The 7,984-nt window shown below is 43.9% G+C and overlaps 1 long non-coding RNA gene across 1 annotated transcript in view; it reads right to left on the minus strand.

Annotated features, from left to right (window-relative positions):
* Positions 1-7,617, minus strand: part of LOC138510894 (uncharacterized) — a 269,209-nt gene extending 261,592 nt beyond the window's left edge. The window contains exon 1 of the long non-coding RNA XR_011280448.1: positions 7,036-7,617. This is a non-coding gene — a long non-coding RNA (uncharacterized lncRNA). The remainder of the gene's footprint in view (positions 1-7,035) is intronic.
* Between the last annotated feature and the right edge of the window lie 367 nt (positions 7,618-7,984).

Here is a 7,984-nt window from a genome sequence, read left to right on the forward strand (position 1 = left end):
TACTAATATATATATATATATATATATATATATATATATATATATATATATATATATATATATATATATATATATATATATCTATATATATATATATAATAGTACTCGTGGGGGTTGAAGCACAACATGGGTGCAATCAATGGCCCCAAGTACCTGAGAGAAGTGGGCAAATGCGTATAATTCCTGAGCCACTCTTTGCCTTGCCTGCCCTTCCTACAGGGTGAGGGACATATCGATGTGGCTGTGCCTGTGTGCTATGATGCAGACCAAGACCCGGTGGAGACATCGTGAATGTGTAGTGTGTGAAATACCCTCAACCATGGCTGTGGTTCATTGGAATGTGCAAGTGCCGAGGAAGTGCAGTGCAGTTAGCACTTTCACCAGGGTTGGTATTGGCTGTGAGCACATGTTGGGGGACCCCAGGTCATTCTCCCACTCCCTGGCCATACACTTCCTCATCTGGCAAACCCAATATTGTTGTGCGTGTATGGAAGATTCTGGCCCTCCTCATCCTTCTCCTCCTCCTCCTTCCATGAAGTAGTATGTATGCAAGCAATGCAGGAGCAGGCATGATCACATTTCTCTAGGATTGCATAGCACATTTTATACTTAGGATTGCATGGCGCAGTCCTACTCTGCACCAGGTCACAGATGGCAATAACATTTCGGTTGATTATAGTTAGGGCATGTTGCACGTTTGAATCTGTGAATATGAGTATGTTTGCACTTGATTGGGTGTGTTTGTACATTTGCACAGTGCCTCCCTGCCTCCCTCACCACGCCCATGTTATCCCTTGTTTCTCTACATTAATGGGGATGTTTGCACATTCCCCCCACTTTTTCCTATTTGCACCTGCCTTTCACTTTCCCCTCACGCAAAGCATGCAAGCATTGTGCATTCTGCAAAGGACCAGCACAAAGTCTGATCCATGAATCGGTGGAAACAGTTTTGCATGGCGCAAAGTGCACTTTTTTTGGTGCAAAGGGCTTTTGTGCCATGCAATACTTTCTGTAAATCCGGCCCATTATCTGTTCCCCATATGAATAGTCATAGAGCCAGATTCATGTAAATGTGCACAGAAATAACTCAGGGGCCACATACTGATAAGGACACTGAGCAAGCCTTGAGAAATGTACTGCGCAAAGTAACCGTATTCGCAAGTCGTTCCTGGAACGCCCCCAACATGCCCCCACGCAAAGAAAAAAACAGCCAGGACAGCTAACTTTGCGTGCTCCCTCGATCGTGAATACATGCACCCTTCAAACAGTGCATGGAGTCCACCACAAGCGGGCCTGCATTTTGGAGACCCTGCGAAGGGTCTCCATGTAACCTTATCCGGCAACCCAGCAACATGCTTTTGAAAAATCGTAACTCAGTAGAAATTTGGAAAAATCTGCATGCAAACCCCGTAACCTAGGGGTGTAGGCACCGCCTCAGTGTACCGGGGTCCCTACACCCTGCTACACTGCGTACGCATACCCCTAAGTTGGATCGGTACCCTGGTTTCGTACACACACCCCGAAATCTGACATTCAAACTCAAATCTGCGCTGCCATTCTTATGCGCAATTGTACTTACGCCTGACTTCAGGTGGAGGATAGAATGAAGGACTTGCGTGGAAATTTCCCGGCCGTGAGGTTACGCACTCATAGCCATAAATACATCTCATGCCACGCAATTTGTGGGCATGCGAGGGACTGCTTGCAAGCCGTCCCTCAGAATGCCCACTTTTCAAATAATTCCATGAATCAGAGCCTATGAATGTACCTTTCATGAGTGCTTCAAGTATTATTGCATTCAATGTGTTTGAATGCATTAGTCAATATTAGTAAAGAATTAAATGTTTCATCTATTTAACGGATATCCCTCCCAGAGAGATCTTGAGGTTGCGAAGGCCGTGTGAGGGAATTTCCTGTTTCCCAAATGTAAAAGGGTTGTGTAAATTTACTTCCTGCGGTGCTATAAAGTATGCAACATTTGTTGCAGGAATGGTGTGGGAACTCGAATCAGCATATACAGCATGACATGTGAAGAACATGGCTGCCGACCTCCCCGGGTTCTCCTGCCCAGACGGCCTACACAAACCTTCTGTTAAAAACAATGTGGCGCGGGTGGGTGGAGGCAAACTTGCAAATTATGATACATGCCCCCCTCCACCATACACATGTATGAAAAACCTAAAATACATGCATACAGGTTGTACTCATGATTCGTACGCACAGTTATTCTACAACGAACCTGAGCCCCAATGAGACTAATTTGGTTCAGACTGTGTCTGATCTTTTTCATCTCCATCTAAAAGAGACAAGGCATAGGTTTATTGTGAAATTAATTGCATGCTAGTTCATATGTGTGTGAGTGCACAAAAGAATAATAATAAAAACAACAGTGTGACTGTGTAATACAAATAATACAATCCAACATTTCACAATACGGGCTCATTTTTGAAGTCCCTGGGACACGTTGAAGGCACATAAAGACAGGCATTAAAGTGTTAATCCTGTCTGAATACCGTCATTCACGATGTAGTGCTTTTTATTTGTTTATAAACAAGGGTGAGAGTGGAACAAGAGTTACATTCAGTGTCGGACTGGGATAAGAAATAGGCCCCGGCACCCAAAAGAAAGTGTCCCACCCCTCGCTTCAAAAAAGTGTCCCACCCCTCACCACCCTTGACCTCTGATGACATCACTGAAAGTGATGTCATTTGACCCCACCCCAAAAAGACATCCCGGGAAGCGATGAAACACAACCTTTCACCCCTTGACAAAACAGGAAGTGGCATCAAATGGCATTTTTCCTAAGTAAACTAAATTACTGTGAATCCAAGCAGACGTCCAAGGCCAAATGATAGTTATTGTGTAGCACTTACTGTTAAGCTCTTTTTTATAGAACAAATAGGCAAATGTCACCCAACTTGTGTTGGTACTCATTTATCGACCTAAGAAGGATGAAGGGCGTTTTGAAAGAAAGAATAAAAAATTGAAAAAAAAAAAATTTTGAAAATTTTTTCTTCCAATCCGGCCCAGGCATGGCCAGGGACGATTTTGGCCCGGCCACGGGCCGAAAGCCCGGGGGGCCAATCCGACCCTGGTTACATTTCTGCCTCCATTCTACCGCCTTCGATAAAAAAACAAATTGGGTTCATGGCAGCATGGTATTTTCATGCTGGCGTAAAACCAATTACTTCTTATGGAATCCACCTGCTTTTTACACCATCAAAAAGCAATCAAATCACATAGGGATTCTTTGTTATCGCTGCCTGCCATGAAAAAAACGGCAAGCGCGTTGGTTTCTCATTTTAGACCGTGGACTGCAAAGGAGAGGCTCTTGTGCACTTCTCAGTGCAAATGACAGGAAATGACGGAATTGGCCCTGTGTGCACGTAACTGAAAATGCAAGCTGTCGTCTTTGTATAAAATAACCCGCATTTGGTTTGCGAGCTGCTTTTGGTGAATGGCGAAAATAACAGGTTCCCATGTGAAGGCTGTGCGAGTTCGAGTTAAGGTGATATTACACTTGACTATGCCCTGTTATGTGTCCACAGATAACGTTAGCACGCGGACATTTTTCATCGAGCGTGTGTTTGAGGTTATTTATAGGGATCCGTGTAAAACAGGACTTAACTAAGGGTAGCCAAATTAAGTGCCTATATATCAGACTCTAATCTCGCTGGATGGTGATGAAAGCTCCACCAAATTCATTTTCCAATAACGTGGAAGGAAAATAATGACTTTGATATGACAGGTGATAGAAATCTCAAAGCAAGGCCTCCCCTTGATCTCTGCTTCAAAGGGTTTATTGACCAAGGCCCATTTCAACCTTTCTGTAATGTATTTCTTCTAAATACCACAGCCCCTAGGGACCTTCCAATGACCATCACATTACTTTTATTTTAGGTCCATTGACCTAATAGTCAATATGTAGGATGTTTTATAATATTACTACAGGGTCTTTGGCAGTGAGTGTGCTCTTCTTCGTGCATTTGCACTTTAGAAAAGTGATGTAGGTGAAACAAAGAAATATTGGCATTTGCAGTAGATTCAAATGAATGACCCCAACGCATATGGAATTTACAAAGCACAAACCTAGCTGGAAAGCAAAAAGAATGCTGTACAAAAGACAGGACCGCACAGGGTTTACTAGCAGGGTGCAGGGGTAGCAAGCGATCTGGCATGTGCAAGGGGGACAGGGGAGCAGGGTCGGACTGGGACAAAAAATAGGCCCGGACACCCCAAAAAAAGTGGCCCACCCCATGCCTCAAAAAAGTGGCCCACTCCTCGCCTCAAAAAAGTGGCCCTCAATTTCCTCAAAACATCATCCGTGATTCGTGAATCCGGTCAATTCACGAATTTACAGAAAATGCTACTTATGGAGGGTTCATGTGTGTTACATTACAAGACAGCTCATAAAATAACAACTTTGCATACAGTTCTGTGACAGGGTCCACAGATCCGAGGCGCAGAAGTGGCATGAACATGACCTTTCACCACTTGGCAAAACCGGAAGTGGCATCAAATAGCATTGTTCCTAAGTACACTACGAAAAATATGGTTATGATTTCACTAATGTGATATACATTTCATGCAAGAATAGATCACCATATGTATCATTAGTATCTGTGTGTATAGATCCATATTGTCAAATTACTGTGAATGCAAGCAGACGTCCAAGGCCAAATGATAATATGTTATTGTATAGCACTTACACTTAAGCTCTTTTTTATAGAACAAATATGCATTCAATATCACCCAACCTGTGTTGGTACTCATTTATCGACCTCAGAAGGATAAAAGGCTGAGATGGTTCGAACCTGCAACCTGCAGATCACACACTCATCGCAGCAGTGAGTGCTCAACCCACTGAGCTATCATATCGGCTATAGTAACATTTGCAATTATTCTGTAGTGTACCCTGCACTGAAATCCTGTTAGAATCAAGCATTGGCAAAGCCTACACTTTTGCCTTGTGAATATTAGTAGATAGGTATATGCCAGGCACTGGTACCATATGCCTCCATCTTAGAGCCAGTTAGCAGCAGAATGGCAATGCCTGGCAAATGGCTATCACATGCCTACAGAAAGGCCCAAACTGTTGGCTTTGCCAATGCTTTTTCTTTTGTAAGAGGCCACTGCGTTTGTATGTGTGGAATTTTTCAAGTATAAACTTAGTAGGGAATCATCTGAATGCTGTAACTCGGGGACAGCCATAGGTTTACAGGTAGGGTTCTAGGCAAACAGGGAAGTGGAATGAGTAGGGAGAGGAAGGTGTTCTAGCATGTATGGGATAGAAATGTGAAGAGCATGGCCGAAACATAGGCAATTTTCACAACAGATCGACCTACGAGTTTCTTGCGCAATGGACTCTTATTGCTCAACATATTTCTATGACGATGTATAGAGTGTAAAGTTAGTTTATTATGAAAGGCTACTTTATGTAATGTAATTTCCAAGGCATTGCTATAAAGTATTATTTAAGCAAACGAAAATGCAAAGCAAAACCTAAATAAATATCTATATCAAGTAAACCTGGGAAGATGTGTTCAGTTGCTTAAATTGTCCACATCCCGGTTTCACCATTAAACTAAAGTGTGTGATCCTGGACAAATCATTTAATCGCAATGTGTCTTATCTGCAGCTCTGTAAACATAACAAAATTAACAAACCCGGCCATGGGCAGCCAAAAAGCTAAGCCTCAGCCTGTTGGCTGGGCCATGGCTCCTGAAAGACGGAAAGCTCTAAAACAACCGCGAAAGCGGCAAGCAAATAGCGCCCACCCCTCCCGCCCTTGGGCGAGATGCACGGTTAGTGCTGTAAAAACAACCAGGACTTGCTCGACTTCTAGTTAAACAAGGTGCAGCATTTCTAGCGTGCTTTTTTCCCGCTTCTTTATTGTAATGTATTTGCTCCAGAAATGTAAATATAGCTGAGGCGGCATGACACTTTCGATCGGAAAATGTAAAAAAGGTTTTCTAGGCCATTTTGACCTCATCCAAAATAGTTTAAACATTTCACACAAACGAATATTTAGCTACATTCAAACCGTATGACGAACACTCAGATACATGCGACCCTGGCATCAGCCATATGGTCTGATAGGCCCGGACACATGTGGCGCATTCACAAGTACACGCTCGTGTGCATGCACAATACACATACAAATACGAACTATGTTACCCTATGCATATTGATATGAAACACACGTGTGCAGATGCAGCCTTCCACCTGCGTGAAGACGCAGACATGCAGTAGGAAGCACAGAAAGTATACTCTGTATTCGGGAACATATAGAAAACAAAGGAAAAATCCAGACATTATGAAAAATACAACCCACTTCACCTAAAAAAAAAAAAGAGAGGGAACAATTAACTTTAAGAGGGAATTATGGTTTTACTTATAAAAAGTACAGTTTATAAACGTTGGCAATGTCAACATTACAGTTGCTAAAAAAATGTAGTTAAAAACAACATCCATGGCAGTATAAATCCAACCTTGCCTCACTCACGCAACCCTTCTACACACAAAACTTTGCTTTACATGACGGCAGCTGACAGTGTCATGGCAGTAAAAAGGAGTCTTGTGAAATTGTGTGCAAACGGACCTCCCACGAGTTTAGAAAAGTTGCACCAATGTTTGCCACACTTCAAATAAAGTTGCTTCAAAATTCATTTTTTACAAACAGAGTCGTGCTCCCACTGATGTACATAAAAACAAACGTTCTGCAAATAGCACCTAACAGAACTTTCCAATCACCTCGTTTTAAAAGTCGGACTGACCTCTGCCATTTACACGCAAAGGAGTGCCAGGCAAACCACGCTACCAGCAGGGCTCATTATAAACCCCACGGGTCGCCCCAGCAGGAGACGCTTGTGAAGCAGAAGCGACACCATGGGTAACGCTTGGCTGTGATTAAAGATGCATGAATTGTCATGGGAGTTTAGTAATAATTTCGCCTATAATGTATAGACCAGAGGTCGCCTTCGAATGTGTATTGTATATTAAGTTCCTAGCTGAATGCACAGAGGCAAGGCTTACCTTAAAAGGGGCTGCTGCTGTGGCATGAATCCGAGGCAAATCACTGGCAATGTTGGAGCCGGAGGGCGGAGTCTCCAGCAGCAGCAGGGCGCCCTCCATGGGTGCCAAGGCAAGGGGCGCCGAGGCAAACCCACCAAGCCTGGTGGGGAGGGAGTATGGAAACCGAGAGAGGAAAAAAACAAACAAAACTCTAGAAGCTCATCTCACACCAGAGGCAATACAAAAAACATGGGCTTGGGGTACGAGTGTGAGAAGTTAAACACCACGCTGAAAAAAAATAAAGTTACAGCGGTAACAACAATTATCAAAATAAAAATGCAAAAAGGAACCGATAAATAAAAAAAACAAGGAGTAGGGAGGTGTGGTGGTTAAAATGCCACGCGAAAACTAATTACAATCTTGGAGAGCAACGAGGAAGATACAAGTAGCAAAACTCTGAACAAGTTCTCCTCGCGGAGTATTTTAGCCCTCCCGTAAACAAAAGTTGCAACGCGTAAGGGGCCCGGCAAGTTTCCTCTCCCTTTCCCCTCTTAGCAGCCTCCAGTGCTGGCTGCTCCAGAAAGCGCTCCCAAACAAACTAGCCCCTGTCTCGGGTCTCGGGGAGGTCCTTGGTCTACTGAATGGGATGTAGTAATTTCCTTGGGACCCCGCCTATCCCCTCCCCTCCCACTGCCCTGCCTTAATCTCCTCGCAGCCCCTCTCCCTCCCCCCATCCCACCGTGCTAGGCCCCTGCTAATGAGCGCAGGCCCCGGCCCAATTAAAAACACATTCCTGCTTGTATTATTCCGGGGGGCGCCCCCCCTTTCTTTTGTGTAGTGCTGTGCGGCAACCTGGCCCAATTTAAACTAATCCCTTAATTGCCGGCTCCGAGAGAAAAGAGGCTATCGTTTACTCGTCTTCTCCGTGTAATTGTGCATGTGGCGAGTGACACTGGAGTTATTCGCGGTT

Source organism: Ambystoma mexicanum, chromosome 6p (assembly GCF_040938575.1).
Source record: "Ambystoma mexicanum isolate Mex_15411 chromosome 6p, UKY_AmexF1_1, whole genome shotgun sequence".
NCBI lineage: Eukaryota > Metazoa > Chordata > Amphibia > Caudata > Ambystomatidae > Ambystoma > Ambystoma mexicanum.